The following is an 18036-nucleotide window of genomic DNA, read 5'->3' on the forward strand; positions in this document are numbered from 1 at the left end:
TCACTCTTAATAAGCACATCGTCCTCAGGGGTCCAGGACAAAGTGATGTCAGTCCTTAAATTTTGTAAATGTCAGTTGTGAAAGCTCTACAACTATTGTATGTTTAAGTCCTATAGTGTATAATGTACGTAGTTCCAGAAATAATTGCGTTCTTTAATTTATTCTTGCATTCATATCCTGTACTTTTAATTATTTACCTCATAGCACTCATTTAAAATATTATTTTTATTATTTATAATTAGCTTGTGTGAACTTTTCACACGTTTGTTTGCCATTACTTTGGTCTATTGTATTAATTGAAGGCATCTGTACATCCATTGTTTATTTGAGGGTTTATTTTGGCATGGTGGTTTTTCTTTTGGGGGGTCACCAGTGGTGAATCTTGTCTAAGATACTACATGGGCTTTGACCAGCACTGGGGCTCCCCAAATGAAAAACCACCATGCCAAAATAAATCCTCAAATAAACAATGGATGTTGCGTGCTGCTCTGAATGTTCAAGGTTTGATACCATCTTTGCCTGAATACCACAGAGCAGGTTAACCAAAGCTGGCAGGACGAATTAGTGGTCAGTGCCCCTGCTCTACAGTTCTAGGATCCAAATCCCACCCTCATCCCTATCTGTATCGAAATTGCTTGCTTTCCCAGTGACTATATGGCTTTTCCTCCAGTCGTCGTCCTACACAAAGCCGGCAGACAGATTAAATTGACTTAATTCAGTCCACTGTGCTCGCCATGATGAACTGCCTGTCTGTCTGCACTCTTAGAAATATTGTTTCTTTAAAAGAGTACTTTACTGGGTTGTGTGGTTCCCCATAGAGCCATTGACTGACAGAGAACCATTTAATTTTTGCAGTTCCTCACAGAGACTGACATGTGCATTGTGCAGTTGGAGTCATGCAGTGTGGTTAGTCTGTCAGTACCATTATGGCTTGCACTTTTTCACCACAGAGCCATTTCAATTTAGCCAGGTCATATCTTAGAGATTTTCCCAGACAGTGGGTAGTGCCAAGGCTTTGTTTACTTAGAATTTTTTCTTGAGCTTTGCCAATTAGTCCACAATCAGTTTTAGACCCATGATGTCCAGGATAATGAGAAGATATGCAAGCAACACTTGTGAAAAGATGAGTGAATCACTGCATTTGAACACACAAGTGCACCTCACTGCAGCAGGTTGATCCACCCGGCCCCATGTGACAAGCTGCTAAGAGAACTGGGAGTGAACACATTAACTGTGGAAATAACTGAGAGTGGGACTGCACGTCACCAATGCCCATTCTGTGGACTGCAGTGAGGTGTTCTTGGCCAACACGTAGTCTAGCTGCAAACCTCCAAATCTCCGCAACATTGACGAGCCAATGAAAAAGCACATCGGATAGCATTTGACAGTCTTTACATACATGTCACCAATGTTATGTGACACATCTTTCTGACCATGTTCATTTTATTCTTTATTATAAAACATCCTTATAGTGAGTTTAAGTTTAGGTTTGCTTGACTCATCTGACTTTTGAGTGATTTTCTTTGCCAATATTGATAGTTTAAGCTCGGAAGAATTGTAAATGAAGTGATTCATGACTTAAGATTCAGGCGGTTCTTGCTTATGTGCTTTAAATTTCTACTAGTGTTTACGAAAATGAAAGACGGCGATGACGTCACACAGGACATGCATGCACTTTAGCACTCCCATCGAGTTTCCTTGAATTAATTCTGATGTGCCCGTGAATTGATTCGTGTGATTTACTTAAAACAATCATTAAAAAACAATGGCTCGCTTGTGAGTTGCCCATCATTAGGCGCCAGATGTTGTGTGAACACTGAAGAGGTAAGACATGCAAAGCACCAACTCTCATCTCTGTTTATATTTTTCATAGCTGGAAAATTATTTTAGTTTTTTTCTTGTAAATAAAAGACATGAGTGTTTAATATCTGTAGCGTTTTGTTTTAATGTTTGTGTAGTTATTTTATGTTTAAAGGTAATATTTGGAAGGTAAGCACACACGGCAGTTGCTCCACTGGGTCTCAGCATCTGTGGTGCATTGAAACGACACAGAACTCCGTTTTCATTTTAATATCATGTGTTATTTTTAATATTTCTATTGTATTTTTATTTCAGTAGGAGTTGGAGAGAGGAGTTGATTTCCTGTGTGATGCCCCCGATTCTTTTTTTTGCTTTACATCTATGTAAATAGATTTGTGTGTAAAGTGAATTGGTTTATTGAACACCCATGTAGATATTTATATTATAATATTCATGTTGTGAAGCGTAAGAAGTGGGGTGAAAGATGAAGGGAATTTAGAAAGAGGAGCTGATTCTAGTGCGACGTCCTGTTTCTTTTATTGCTTTATGTAAATTGAGAAAATAAATGTCGACTGCAAAAAAAATAACAAAAAGAAGTGTTGAAATAAAAAATAAATGTGAACATTTGATTCCTGGGCCTCAAAATCCCCCCAAAACGATTATGTCGTAAACCTCTGCTTTGTGTAGGGTTACTATCATGCCAGGCTGCACGGTGTCACCATACACTTTTCAGAGTTTCTACTGTGTAAATCATGTGACATCCGATATCATAATCGTGGAGTCCCATTGGCTGTTCAGCGGAGCTCCTGCTGACTGGCTAGGCTCTTACTTGGAATGACTGCAGAAATAACCGGCTTTCAGTGCCTGTGGTGCGTATTTGAAAATCGTCCCAAGATTCTTTGCATACGTGAAATTTCCTAAAGTGGGGAAGCCTGTATTTTAGTTTAGTGACTGAGTAAACTGTGTGCAAACTTGCTATCTGGTTTAATATTGTGGTAACAAATGTGTCCAGCACAATATATTGGAGCAAAAGTAGTCATTTGTGTTTGTGAAGTAAAATACAGGGAGTGCAGAATTATTAGGCAAGTTGTATTTTTGAGGATTAATTTTAATATGGAACAAACACAGTGCTATCAGTCAATCCAAAATGTTAATAAACCTGAAACCTGAATGTTTCACAACGGAAATGTGAGTGTGAACATCATCAGGGGAATACATATGTGCACAATTATTAGGCAACTATTAGTGTGCAGATTTATTATGCAACTAAAGGAAAAATGAAAATTTTCCCATCTCACTTGTTTATTTTCATCTGTTATAGTGAGAATAATAAACAAACACCTCAAAATTTACAAATAAACATCTCTGACATTTCAAAAAAAATCAATCAATCAATCAATGACCAATATAGCCACCCTTCTTTCCAATAACAGTCATAAGCCTTTCCATTCATGGAGTCTGTCAGTTTCTTGATCTGTTGACGATCAGCTTTTTGTGGAGCAGTGACTACAGCCTCCCAGACACTCTTCAGAGAGGTGTATTGTTTTTCTCCCCGTAAATCTAGCGTTTAAGAAGTGCCCACAAGTTCTCGATAGGGTTTAGGTCAGATGAGGAAGGGGCCATGTCATTATTCCTTCATCTTTAAGGCCTTTACTGGCTGGCCATGCAGTGGAGAACTTCGATGCAAGTGATGGAGCATTGGCCTGCATAAAAATCATGGTCTTTTTCCTGTATCACTGTTTGAAGAAAGTGTCTTCAAAAAACTGGCAGTAGGTTTGGGAGTTGATTTTGAGTTCATCTTCAATGCAAAAGGTCCAACTAGCTCATCTTTAAAAATACCAGCTCATACCAGTACCCCACCTCCACGTTGGAGTGGAGCTCTGTGCCCATTACTGATCCACAGGTCCATCCATCTGGTCCATCAAGAGTCACTCTCATCTCATCGGTCCATAAAACCTTTGAAAAAAATCTGTCTTCAGATATTTCTTGGCCCAGTTTTGACGTTTCAACTTATGTTTCTTGTTCAGTGGTGGTTGGGTTTCAGCCCTCCTTACCTTGGCCATGTCTTTGAGCACTGAACACCTTGTACTTCTGGGCACTCCAGGTAGGTTGCAGCTCTGGAATATGAAAGTACTGGAGGATAATGGGTTCCTGGTAGCTTCACGTTTGATTCTTCTTAAATCTTTGGCAGCTAATTTGCGTCTTTTGTTCTCAACACGTTTCTTGCGACCCTGTTGACTATTTGCAACAGAATGTTTGATGGTTCTGTGATCACACACCAATATCTTAGCAATTCCAAAAGTGCTGCATCCCTCTGAAAGACTTTTTACAATTTTTGACTTTTCAGAGTCAGTTAAATCTCTTTTTTGGCCCATTTTGCCTGAGGAAAACTAGCTGCCTAATAATTCTGCACACCTTGATATAGGGTGTTGATCTCCTTAGGCCACACCCTCCCTCATTACACAAATACACATCACCTGACGTGCTTAAATCCAATAAGCATTCAAGTTAATACAGCTTGGAGTTGGAATATACGCATTAAAAATGATGATATGGTCAAAATACTCACTTGCCTAATAATTGTGCACACAGTGTAGAAAGAAAATGTTATATTCTGGTAACGTAGAAATATTCTCAAAACATACTCAAGTACAGTAACAAAGTGTTTCTGCTTCATTACTATACATATACCCTGCAGCAGCACTGACATAAATTTTAGTTTAACTGTTATAGAAAAAAAATAAAAAGAGCAGAATGCACTCTTATCATCATCCTGGTGGGATGACTTGGGCAGACAGCCTATCCATTTGGCCCAAAGTACCAGTAGAGGAGAGCAGGCAGCAGGCGCCAATGTGTTTTGTAAATCTAGACTTGTGAAAAATATGATTTTCACTTCTTCTTTGTTATCTCCAGAGAGAAAGCACTCCCTCATCTTAGTCCCCGAGTGAATCATTTGTCAGATGTCTTGGAGTTGCAGTGATGAGTCAAACTGCTGAGGATTTGAGCAGATAATGATTTGACTTCTCTGTGCTGTTTGCCAGGAAAATAACAGAAATGTCTAAGAGTGAAGAATCCATGGTTCGTATACTAAGTAAAGTAAATTGAGATTTTCAAAGCAGATTTTTTTTGTAGCTGTGTGGCACTGATTCATACCACCACACAGGACATCACAAGAGTGTTGCTGCTGCCCACATACCACTGTGGTGGTGGTAGGGAGGGGTAATTGGGGTTTCAGGAGCTGAGTTTGGCACCAGCTACCTTCTGTCCCAGTGTTATGCTGTAAATGGCATCCTTAGCAACAATTTGAGGTTTGCTCATTGCATCATCTCAGGGCAAACTTCTATTACATTAAATGAGCTCCTGATGCTTCATGCGCACCTTTTAATTGCTGACTGCCCATATACATTTCAAGCTATCTTTTTCTTTTACCCTCCACCCATTTAATCTAATATGTAATTTTAGGGCAACAGGGAGACAAGGACTATCCCCAAGCAGAACTGGGAGCACAGCATGAACCAATCCTACACTCTTAAAACCAAAGGTGCCAAAGCCCTGTTTCAGATCTATGACACAGTGATACCATTTTTGGTTTTAAAAAGAACGATACACGTGAAGGGTGCAGATCAAACTTTTATTATTTATTTAGATTCATAACAAGTTCTGTAAATAGACATGAATAGATAACCGATTTGTAAAATACAATTTGGTTAATGCAAATGACTTTTGTTGCACGGGCAGCGCGGTGGCACAGTGGTAGCACTGCTGCCTCTCAATTAGGAGACCCGGGTTCACTTCCCAGGTCCTCCCTGCATGGAGTTTGCATGTTCTCCCCGTGTCTGTGTGGGTTTCCTCCCACAATCCAAAGACAGGTTAGGTGCATTGGTGATCCTAAATCGTCCCTAGTGTGTGTGTGTGTGTCCTGTGGTGGGCTGGCGCCCTGCCCGGGGTTTGTTCGTGCCTTGTGCTGGCTGGGATTGGCTCCCATGACCCTGCGTTAGGATGTAGCGGGTTGGACAATGACTGACTGACTGACTGACTTTTGTTGCTCATTCACCCAGGGTCCATTCAGGTTTTCTTGATCTGTCAGGATCTTGCTAGGGCGCCTAATATACACTAAGGGTTTCTATTTTGTCCACATATTATGAACTTTTACAAAGAATACAATTTCATATGCAAAGAACCCTTACATGACTAGGAAATGCTTAAACTGAAAGTGCAAAATGTGTGATTTAGAAATAAATAACACACAAACGGGAAGTTCTCTTTTTAATTTGGACAAAGACCTTCAAACCCCATTGCTGAACTGAAATGTTAACGTTGCATGTTCCACATGCGCATACACACTCAAGGGTTTAGAAAACACTGCAGGGCCAATTGGTCCTGCCAGAAGCAGTATTGCAGCGCCAGGCATGTAGTCTGGGAAACTGTCTCCAAGAAGTGATATTTTTCTAATTATATTGGACATACAGGGTATCAGAAAAATTGCTTGAGAAGACAACGCTGAGGATTGTTATAAACATTATAATTATAATTTAAATTACTGAAGAAAGCCTATTACTTATTTTGCAGAACACCTGGTGTTTGCTTGAGAAGCAAAAGCTCCCTTGTTGGAATAAGTTCTTTTCAACTGCGGCATTTTAAGTAACTGAAAATATAGAGATATGATATGAAAAGGCGATATCCCTCCCATAGTGATTACGGCGGTACCAAAAGAATCACATGAGGGAATTATACTTAGCTTTCTTTAATGACGATTTTACGCGGTATAACAGACGAAAGGAAGCCATAGCAAGACAATATCAAGGTATGATCTTGATCTATAGAGTCTGCCATTTTCGTCACTGCGCTGAAAGGTTTTTCTGGATGGATGACATCATCCATCCATAGGGTTCAAAGGGTTTGGTGTCTTCTGTCTTCTCCACGTGCTGGTCCTCTCTGGTCTCCAGACAAGCTCAAACCCCACCTCCAATAAGAATAGCACAATGCTCACACTGCAGTTTGTCCCATTCTCCAAACTGCTAGGCTAATGGTTTCTAAATGCAGCCCTGCCCCTGTGTACCATACTTGGTCTGCCTGTATGAATGAATCCATAACAGTGTGCACAGAGACAGTGACATTAAACTTCATATTATAACAAACTGATTATAACCCCTGGTTGGCCTTTAATGCACAAATGCCACTGCGTCTCAAAGCTCCAGAGTCTTTGATCTTTATCCCGTCTGTGCCACTGGCCGTGTGGAATTTGCATATTCTTCCCATATACAGTATATTTAGTTTTTTACACTCCTATACCAAAGGCATGTGTGTGTGTTAGTTAAATGAATAAGTAAGCTCAAAGGAATGACACCCAGCACCAGAGTTGTTGTCTACCTGGCACCCAGTGCTGCTAGAATAGACACTAATTCCTCATTGTTCTGAAGCAGATAAGCCTATTAGAAAATTTATGGATGAATGTATAATTTTTGTCATGGGGGTGTCACAGAGGGACCGCACTTCACCTGTAATGTCCTCAATTTAACCTCTGCCAGAATATCTGCTAGTCAGGTGTCAGGCTGCCATATCTTTCACTGACACAGATCTCAGACAGACCCAACCAGGATTTGCTACACGTGCCATTTGTCATTAACTTACTTAGAGACAATAAGCAGAGTGTGCAGAAGTGGGTGCAAATGTTTTATTCTCTCATTATAAGTCATAAGCATAACTGACATGAATTACTAAATGTACGTAAAGCTGGAGCAAAGCAATTCTGTATAGATGTGGCATTTGCCCCAAATTCAACCTGGATGGACAGCAGTGTTTTCAATTGAAGGCTAGACACCAAATGTGCCTGGTGCTCACGTGGCAGGTCTTCTTCCTTTAAACAGTGAGCTGGTCATCGTTTCTGGCATGTTCCTTTGGCTCCAGTGGCTGGACTGAAACCCAGACCCTCAATTTACCCGGGTATTTATGTTGTTTTCATGCTTCCCTACAGCGTTTTTGGGCCAACTGGGCATCCAAGAGTAGAGGCTGACAACCTTCTTATGGTGGCCTCTGGCCCCTCGACCAGTCCCTTCCAGGTCTAACCCCTCTTCTCAGTTTTTCCATTAGTCAGTGTTTTATCCATGAGAGCAATCCCACAGTTCCTGCTTTGTAATTTTTCCCACAATCGCCTCAGACACCTCTCATTACTGGTTCTAAACCAGTCATTCCCAAAACCAAGCAGCTCAGCACATCCTGTAACAGAGTAATTGCAATTAAACGTCATCGCGTCTGTTTTTCTAGCACATGCTGTCATCACTGTTGTATTAAGTTTCTAATCAATACACGCATCAGATACAGAAAACATACAGCACTTAATTATCATAGTCCTTTCACATATCAATGTTGTGACAGATGGCCGGGGTCCTTGCCCGGTCGGGATGTCCTTCTGAGGAGAGGACCAAGGGAGAGGACATGTCATCAGCAGTACCTCCCACCTTGGGCTGCATCAGGGCAATGGGCTTGGAGTTTAGAAGCTCAACCCTGCTGGAGCCCGTGGCCACTGACAGGGGGCGCCTGGACAGCACGCCACACCCGGAAGATCACTATGGAGCACCTGGAGCACATCTGGGGCATTATAAAGGGGGCCGCCTCACTTCAGTCACAGAGCTGGAGTTGGGAGGAAGAGGACGGAGCTTGCGAGGAGAGGGGTAGAGGCGGAAAAAGAGTTGAGAAGATTTGAAAGGAAAGAAGAGGACTATGAGCAACTGTGACTGTTTAAGGCAGCGTTTCTCAGCCTTTTAAGTATTTGCGACCCGAGTTTTCATAACCGTTTTAATCGCACCCCCCTAACATTTTTTTGAAATGTAGATGCATATTTTATTATACCTACTTAACTTTTATCGACATTTATCTAACTCTATATTTATTGTTCTAGCATCAGAATGTAGTTTAAGTTCATTTGTTTTGGTTTCAACAGATTTTTTTTCATATTTTTGATTCTTGTTTTCTTTTTTTCACATCTTCATGCCCCCATTTTTTTTTTTTACTTCGTGCCCCCCTAGGGTAGCCCACCCCACAGGTTGAGAACCACTGGTTTAAGGCAAGAGGAAAAATAAACGTGTGTGTTTTTGGACATTTGGTGTCTGTCTGGCTGAACTTCCACAATGTATAAAGTGTCTGTCTGAGTGCAGAAATGCATTTCTTAAATATGTGCCAAGTCTACAGTAAATGCAGCCAAAGCACAATAGATTTTAGGGAGTTAGTCAACTTTGGAGCAGGTGGTCAGATCTTCTTGCTGTTGGACTGATTTGATGATGTGCAGTAATGTGTATCACTACAAACATTTTTAATATTTTGAACAATTTGTCTGAATGCTCTCAGTGTTGCTGGAACAGGCTCAAGCTTTTATGAATTAATCAATGGCCATTATCCATTGAAGAAATGTCTGAATGTAAGTCTCCAGTAGACAGTTGTGGAGTGCTGGAGCCCATCCTAAATGGCCACAGTTGCCAAGAGCCCTGAGGTAATGATGGTTCACAGGGTCAGGCGTAAGTGGAATTTTAATGCTTTGTATTGTGCACTTGAATGCAGAAGGCAGGGCATGCTGGGGTTCTTTACTTATATCATATGGCCAAGGAAAAAAAGCAGAGATGACTTTCTGGAATTCCCTTTACTCCTTGTTCTTTAAGTGACACTACGAAGTGGGTCCCTCCTCACAGAGAGGATCTTCATGTTTCACTATTTATTTTCTAAATGTAAAACTTTGCCCCAGGTGGCACAGGTTAGCATTACCACCTCACAGGTCCAGATTACTGGGCTCAAGTTCTTGGTTTAGCCTGTGTGGAGTTTTCACATTTTCCCTTACATATCCCGAAGAAGCGAGGTTTGAATGGCAGTAGAGAACCAGATTGGAACGGAGAGAATCGCTGGGGTATTAATCCATCCATCCATCCATTATCCAACCCGCCATATCCTAACTACAAGGTTACAGGTGTCTGCTGGAAGCAAATCCCACCCAACACAGGGTGCAAGGCAGGAAACAAACTCCGGGCAGAGTGCCAGCTCACCGCAGGGTGCGCACACACACACACACACACACACCAAGCACAATTTAGAATCGCCAATGCAGCTAACCTGCATGTCTTTGGACTGTGGGAGTAAACCCACGCAGACACGGTGAGAACATGCAAACTCCATGCAGGGAGGACCTGGGAAGCAAAGCCGGGTCTCCTAACTGCGAGGCAGCAGCGATATCCACTGCGCCACCATGCCGCCCTATTAATCCAGTAATCCCCATTTAATTGTAACAAAGGGAAAGCAAAAAGGGGTTACAGCCGAACAATATAAAAGTGGTTGACCAGAAAATCAGCCAGAGCGCAGTTCTCTGCCTGCGTCGTATTTCTTAGAGTCTTGCTTTAGAGCTCGTTCAAACTTGAGTCCTGGTCGTCAGTGAGACACCACCACCCAGTGCTTTACAAAACTGTCCATCCCTCCATTTTAAGATAATGGAATCTGCAGTGGTCAGTTGATATACTCTATTAAATAAAATGGCGTTCTGAATTGAAATACATTCTTCTGTACCGTGACACCTGATAGTGATGACTTATTGCTGGTTTTAAGAATGTCAACGTATTCTGTGCACATGATAATACGACTACAATTCTAGCATCTTGAAAAGAAACCCACGTCACTGGATCTGTAGGCGGCAGTGCCAACCCTTACGTCACCTCCTGTAAGAATAACCTTCCATCCATAAGTCCAATTTTGAACTCTGTTTACTTCCTACAGACTCGAAGGGAGCAGAGGCTCACATGAGCAAATCCACACGTGGGCACCACGCCATCCCAAAGCATCCACCCATCCATTTTCAAGCTTGCTAAAGTCATTTCAGGTACAGACACAAGGGAGTGTTCAAGCAGTCCACTGCTGGCAATCACAATGCACCCTCAACACAAACATCTTCACTTGTCAGTTTAAAGTTACTGTTTAACTGAACTTGCTTGTCTTTAGGATTTACAATGAAACTGAAGTACCTGAAGAGAACCTGCATGGATGAGGAAAAAAAAACCTGCAAACTCCACACTGTTACGATGAAATTCTCAACTTTAATTTTTCTTTACGATTCCTGATGGCCTAAAAATAATGTATACATCATTTTGGGGGGGGATCTTGAGGCCCAGAAATCAAATGTTCACATTTATTTTTTATTTTTTTGCAATCGAGCTTTATTTTCTCACCTTACATAAAGCAAAAAAAGAAACAGGGCGTCACACTAGAAATCAACTCCTCTTTCTAAATCCCCTTCATCTTTCACCCCACTTCTTGTATTTCAAAATGAATATTATAATATAAATATCTACATGGGTGTTCAATAAACCAATTCACTTTACACACAAATCTATTTACATAAAAAAAAAGAATCGGGGGCATCACACAGAAAGTCAACTCCTCTCAACAACTCCTACTGAAATAAAAATACAATAGAAACATTTCACATTAAAAATAACACAAAACTGAGTTCTGTGCCGTTTCAATGCACCACAGATGCTGAGACCCAGTGGAGCAACAGCCGCTCGTGCTTACCTTCCAAATATCACCTTTAAACATAAAATAACTACACAAACATTAAAACAAAACGCTACAGATGTTAAACACTCATGTCTTTTATTTACAAGAAAAAAACTAAAATACTCCAGTTATGTGAAAACTATAAACAGTTAGAGATGAGAGTTGGTGCTTTGCATGTCTTACCCCTTCAGTGTTCACACAACATCTGGCGCCTAATGATGGGCAACTCGCAAGCGAGCCATTGTTTTTCAACGACTGTTTTGAGTAAATCACACGAATCAATTCACGAGCACATCAGAATTAATTCAAGGAAACTCGATGGGAGTGCTAAAGTGCATGCATGTCCTGTGTGACGTCATCGCCGTCTTTCATTTTTGCTAACAGTGGTAGAGATTTAAAGCACATATGCAAGAACCGCCTGAATCTTTAGTCATGAATCACTTCATTTACAATTCTTCTGAGTTCAAACTATCAATATTGGCAAAGAAAAACTCCTGTCACTGATGATTCTGTCATTCATCATACGAGTACAATACAGTAACAACACATTTATATTAGAATGTACTAATTCCTTTGTTTTATACCATTAATTATTGAAATTATATTCAACTGAATATATAAACTATACTGCAATTATTTGTTTATGTCCCTTTGTATATTCAACAAATTAGTCACACAGAACTGAACCTTGTAATAATAATATTCTGATTCTAACTTTTTAACACTTTATCGCACAGCTCATTGAGTGTAGTACACGTGCATCAATCTCTGATTCTTTTGAGTGTCATTACCCGAGAACTAGTTGTGTGATTCTTGTTCACTTGATTAAATTACTATTAAACTATTACATATTTCTGATGTGTTCAGAGGCCCCCCACCACCTGACTTTATGTACAGAATGTACTGCGTTTAAACCTAAAAATGAATCATAAGAATCAAATTAATCAAACAAATTGATTCGCTTAAATGGGTTGTTTGAAACAATCAATTCAGTGAAGTGAATCGCAATGCCCTTTACTACTGGCACCCTCAATGAAGGAGGCATTGTTGCTGGGGTTCAACACTAATTAATCCCCCATGACAACAAAGAAATGCACTTTATGAATTAACTTTATACATTCAAATGGCTGATTTTGGGAACGTTTACCCACTATATACATATTAAATCTAAATAAACACTTGGCTACACTATCTTGCAGCACTGTCTTGTTTTTTTTTCCATGGGCCTGCCTTTTTGGGACTTTTGATGGCTGCGGTTTAGTTGTAGGGGGTGACATCGGGGGTCACAGATGGTGTAAAATCATTGGTGAAAGATTTTTAACAAGGTCAGCCTATTGAACGCCTGGTTTGTCCAAGATTGTGGATTACACAGACAACTCTAGCCCAGTTATTGCTTGTTAAAAGGCCGTTTGGTTACAGATTAATTTTGGTTCTTACGATTTTTATCTTAGGTCTTGCCTCTGGTTACGTGAACTTTTAGTTACTGATCTTCTCGTGCTGCCTCTTGAATGATTTTTATTTCACATCCTGGACCTTATTAATTAGATTATTTGACTCATGGATACAAGCTTGGCTGTTTTTCTTTTCAGCCTCTTTCTGTTTTCAATTCTATTTCCTTAAATCAACTGTCATCTCATACAGTTCAAGTACACACACAGACAGCGCCCAGGATGGGACTCGAACCCTGGTCATTGCATCTGTGCTGTCAGTTCTTATCCTGGTGGTCGGACTGAGTCTTACAGTAGTATTCAATACGTGGGTATACTCATCTGAATGGGGCTGACATACTGCTGCAAGCAGTCTTCTGGAAATAAAATACTGACAGCCCCTAAACAACAAAGCCTGATGGGTGGCATGGCCACCTGTTGCTAATTTCTCATCATTTGTCCCAGGAGAGCCATCCTTCCAGCCTCATCTCCTCTCCACTGTGAGTAGAAGAGGGAGTTTTCAAGCTGGCACCTCTCTCCCAGTGGGAACTGATTCTGCAATATGTTGCTTCTGCTCATTTTATGTCTAATTAAATAGACTAATGATGGGGAATGAATGCCTGATTCCCTTATGCTTTTCAATTTCACCATCTGAGAAGACTCATAGATTTGATTAATGCTGTTGTCCAGATGGCAGGGAGTCTCCAGAACCAATACTCGGAACAGTGTGGCACCCATGGAATTTGAGTGAATGGCTACATGTGAGTGTAGGAAAAGGCCACCACTAGGGGGCAGTATGAATATTTACTTGCATATGTGTTGGCCTACGTGGAAGTGGTGATTGTCCAAGGCTGTCCTAAGTGGCCCAGTCACAGGGGACAACATGGGTGTGAAGTGGGTTGTTAAGAGACCAGAATGCCCCCCTGGATAATTGGGATCAAGTTGCTGTATTAACATTGGGGTCCAGGAAAGACTGTCAGATCCAGTTATCACATTCAAGCCGATTCAGTGCATGATGGTGGCCCCTAAAAGAAAAGATTAGGACTCTTAATTCTAGGTAGCCCTTAAACTGAGTGATGAGGCTCTTCGCAGGTTTTATTGGATTCAGGGACACTAAGGGTAACCCTGACCCCAGAAGTGTTTCCTTTGTTTGGCAGGAAAGAAGATGTAAAGCTGTAAGTGTGTAGCAAGTGTTTTATTCCTGGCTCAAGTGTGTTTTCTTTATATTTAATCTTTTTGTTGTCTTATAAATTAATTATGTTCTTGTTTTCATTATTTCAGCATTTTCGGAATATTGTGCTGTTTATTTTGTGTTTCTGTCGCATGTTATTAATATAAGTATTTGTTCACATTACAGGATGCCTATTGTGAGCTGTTGGAGCCAGGGCTGTGGAGTCGGTAGATAAATCCTTCGACTCTGACTCCTCTGTATTTAATATGCTAATGTATTTTCCATGTTGGTTAAAGAAAGGCAACCTACACGTCATTTAACCACAGAACTACTGGCTAGGAAGCTGACTCTCTACTGTATCGGCCAGTTTAAACAAAAGACAAGAACCCCTGAGCACACATCAGGCCATAGCACACACCTCCACCTACATCATTACACTTGTTTACACTCAGATGAACTTGTTAAACACATTATATCTGAAATAAAATGAAAACACTTTTTGTAATGTACCATAATCCAGATTACAATATGTGAATGTCAGGTTGTATGATAGCTCAGCTGAACTTCACACTAGTAGTAACACAACTATGCACTGGGCTTTATTCTTACATCAGATAAGTACTTATTTATGACTATTGTTTGTTTTGAAATGGGACTTAAACTTGCTTTATTTTTTTTTTCATTGCAATTTAAATTTATTAGGAGTCGGAGTCGGTACATTTTTGCCGACTCTGACTCCAGGTACCCAAAATTGTCTCCGACTCAGACCCTTCGACTTCACAGCCCTGGTTGGAGCACCTCAGAGTCGCAGACACAGCTATGCAGTCCCAAGTCCTGGGTTCAAGCTATGTTTATTTTATAGGGGATATCTTAAACAAACGTCTTACTCTTACACAATGTACAATTGCAATATGATTCTTTTTATCTTTTATTTCTTTTTTCCTCTACATGTATTTGCCTGGAAGACACTTTTATCCAAAGCAACTTACAAAAGAGGTAAACATAACAGAGTATTAGGCGAGGGCCTGTTTGTTCAGCAAGTGTAGTAGGACAGGTAACAAACGTTGATTGCCACAAGTGAAAAGATGTAATAACCTATGACTGTAAATTTATTAGTTACAATCAATAAATCAATTAAACGTAATTTAAAAACTAATTAACCAACAATATAAAATATCACAGATTAAAGTTTTTTTTCCAGTCAATTAGAAACACATTCACAGAACAGATGGGTTTTTAATTACTTCTTGAATACAACAAGGGATTCAGTAGTACAGACGGAGGTGAGTATCTTGTTCTACCAACTAGGAACTACACAGGAAAAGAGTCTGGATTGAGACTTGATACCACACAGAGGTGGCATCACCAGATGCTGTTCACTGGCAGACCTGAGTGGGCAAGAAGGAGTATAGGGCTTCACCAATGTGTCCAAAATCTCAGGTGCTGACCCATTGACTACCCTCTAGGCAAGCATCAGGGATTTGAACTTATTGTGTGAAGCTGCAGGAAGACAATGTAGCGACTTGAAGACAGGAGTGCCATGTGACTATCTTGGCTGGTTAAAAACAGGATGGTCCACTGCATTCTGGACCTTCTGCAGCGTCTTGATAGCACATATGGCAACTCCTTCCAGAAATGAGTTGCAGTAGTCCAGATGCGACCAAGACCAAAGCTTGGACCTCTACTCCTCCCTAGATGAGTATTGTCCTTCTCCTCTCCTGACTCCAACTCACCTGGGTGTGATGAAGCAGATTCCCTTATATTGCACCCAGGAAGCACTTGCGGATCATGCAGAACCTCCTTAAAACAAGGAATTATCCTCCCTGCAGCTCCCCAGAAACCAGGGCCAATTACTGTACTGGGACTATAATTCCCATGTAACCCTGTGGGTGTCTACATACAAGATCCACTAGAGGGATGCTGCCATCTTTTGTGTTAGGGGAACCCATACTACCAATCTCCATCCATCCTTATATCATAAAGAGTTCCCGGTTAGGTAAAGAACCATCCAGTCTGGTGTCCTTTATGACACTAGATAAAATGAAGATAAAGATTAATAGTAAATAAAGGTAAATAGTAGTAGATAAATATGAAGATACTGGAAAGAGTCCACGGATTTCCTGACATGAACTTGGACTTGAATGTAAACAGCAGTTGAGCGAAAGTAACATTTTACAGGTGGCACAGTTGAGTCAGCATCAGAAGAAGAGCCTTAAATGAATATAAAGTGCATATCAGAAATTGAAAAAAGAAAATGGCAGGACTACAGTCAAGGTTTGTACATTATGATTGATAGAGAGACCTGGGCAGAAACCACATGACAGGACATGTGTGTCAGGGATCTGAGGCGCTAGCAACAGTTTGACTGTCTGTCCAGTCTTGAAGTGGCCTTCAGCTCATAATGGATACCTGTTAAATCTTTACCTGGATTTTGTAATGCCTATCAGCAACACCAGAGGATGCTTTGCAGTTGTAGTTGCACTTCTGGGGGTATACAGACTGTTTCAGAGTTACTGAAGTCCTTTACAATGTGTTCACTTGGCTATAAATGTGAGAACATTTTCACAGGCATGGTTCTTGAAATATCAACATTATTTGCCTTTAAAGGAATACTCGACCCAAAAATATGTTTTTCTTATGTTACTTATCCCATGAAGTTGTAATGGTACCTGAGAAAAAAAATTGTAAATCTCATATTTTTGTGAAGAAAGTACATAACAAAACAGGACTGAATAGTGACCAACTTTGGGAAGCAGCCAATGATGTAATAAAATGTTCATGAGCGAGAAGAAAAAACCAACTCATGTAACTCATGTTGCATAATTCATACACCCATTATCCATTCGTATTATCACAACATGCGAAATACATGCATTTTTGGCTAAAATACTATTAATAGCTAGTTCCAAAAAACTCAGCATTAAAGATAAACAGGAAAGCTCCATTCCCATAATACAGTGATCCCTCGCTATATCGCGCTTCGACTTTTGCGGCTTCACTCCATAGCGGATTTTAAATGTAAGCATATCTAAATATATATATCACAGATTTTTCGCTGGTTCGCAGATTTCTGCGGACAATGGGTCTTTCAGTTTACGGTACATGCTTCCTCAGTTTGTTTGCCCAGTTGATTTCATACAAGGGATGCTATTGGCGGATGGCTGAGAAGCTACCCAATCAGAACATGTATTACGTATTAAATAAAACTCCTCAATGATATATGATTTGCTTCCGCGCGGTGCTTCGCACACATAAAAGCTCTAACAGCCCGTATTGATTTTTCATTGTTTGCTTTTCTCTGTCTCTCTCACTCTCTCTGACGTTCTCTGCTCCTGACAGAGGGGGTGTGAGCAGAGGGGCTGTTTGCACAGTGGCTGCGAAAATATTAGATTTCTAAATAAAGAATCGTACTTCGTTGAAATTCATTTATCTGTCTGGAGCGGATTAACCGTGATAAACGAGGGTTTACTTAATAACTGTGCGGAGAATATTTATAAACAGTTTGGGAGAGTTTCTAAGGGCTTAAAATATATAAAAATAACCATACAAACATATGGTTTCTACTTCACGGATTTTCACCTATCACGGGGGTTCAGGAACGCAACCCCCGCGATCAAGGAGGGATTACTGTACTGTACATCTCATTTATTGGTCAAGAACCGAATCTTCAGTTCAAATGCACAGTATTATGGGAATGGATGTGAACTAAATCTACATCAGTACAGCAATGGACACTAGACATACCTTCTCTACTGTATCTATGTTGAGATTTTGGTATTTACATGTTACTTGTACACGTAATAATGTTTTTGTTGTTGAAACAAATCAATGTATTTGGCTTATTGTTTCTGGAGTGAACATAATGCAAAAATAATTCAATATAAATTACATTTCTCATGGGAATAAAGAGCAAAAGAAATGTATTAAATGTACTATGCTTAATATGAATTCCTCTTGGTTTAAGTTGTTAGTTGCACATTAGATCGGAGCATTTATTATTTTGAGGTCTCTGCATCATTCAAATGAATGTGTCCATATAAATATGTGAAAGTTAAGCAGAAATCAAATGAGCTCATGATTTATCCATTATGCAGAGCTTAAGGCTTT

This window comes from Polypterus senegalus, chromosome 13 (assembly GCF_016835505.1).
Source record: "Polypterus senegalus isolate Bchr_013 chromosome 13, ASM1683550v1, whole genome shotgun sequence".
Classification (NCBI taxonomy): Eukaryota; Metazoa; Chordata; class Cladistia; order Polypteriformes; family Polypteridae; genus Polypterus; species Polypterus senegalus.